Below are 757 nucleotides of genomic sequence, written 5' to 3' on the forward strand. Positions count from 1 at the left end.
CCATGGTTATAATCCCCTCCATGCATCATCAACCAACCAAATGGTATACCCTGCAAGCCTGTCCCTCAGTTGTCAGCACACAATCCCTCTCCCTCTCTGGGTCTAAAGTCCCCAGCTGCTCAATTTCTCCCATCATCATTGCTGCCTCCATCTCGGGCATCACTGCTTCTCTGGGTAGGGTCCTCCTCTCTGCTCTTCTCCCTTCATGGTCCGAGGGATGCATTTTTTAAACTTTTGATGCCCCCCTCATAGATGAAGTTCTCTTTCTTAATGAGAAAAATGCAAGAAAATCAATATCTATAATGGATCTTCATGAGTTTATTATAGATATTACCATAGAAACAGTAAATACTACAATGTTGTTAGTGTTGTTAACAGATGTCAAGGCAACTCTGACTCATGGTGACCCCATACAGAGCAGAACACTGCCCAATCCTTTGTCATCTCCACAATTGGTTATATATTGAACTTTTGTGATCCATATAGCTTTTTTGGATTCTTGGAAGCAGATTACCAGGACTTTCTTCATCATCGAGTTCAGTCTAGAAGCTTCTCTGAAAACTTTTTTAGCATTGTAGGAACTTGCAGGTAGATGAGTGGTAGGTGTGCATGAAGTATATTGACCAAGAATGGAACCCAGGTCTCCTACATGGAAGGCAATAGTTCCACCACTGAACCATCAGTGTCCTGCAATACCATCATTTATCTCAGAGCGACATGGAAGAAGTGTCCTGAGATGGTGTTTGTGCTGACTTGT

The sequence above is a fragment of the Chrysochloris asiatica genome, unplaced genomic scaffold (assembly GCF_000296735.1).
Source record: "Chrysochloris asiatica unplaced genomic scaffold, ChrAsi1.0 scaffold00547, whole genome shotgun sequence".
Taxonomy (NCBI): domain Eukaryota; kingdom Metazoa; phylum Chordata; class Mammalia; order Afrosoricida; family Chrysochloridae; genus Chrysochloris; species Chrysochloris asiatica.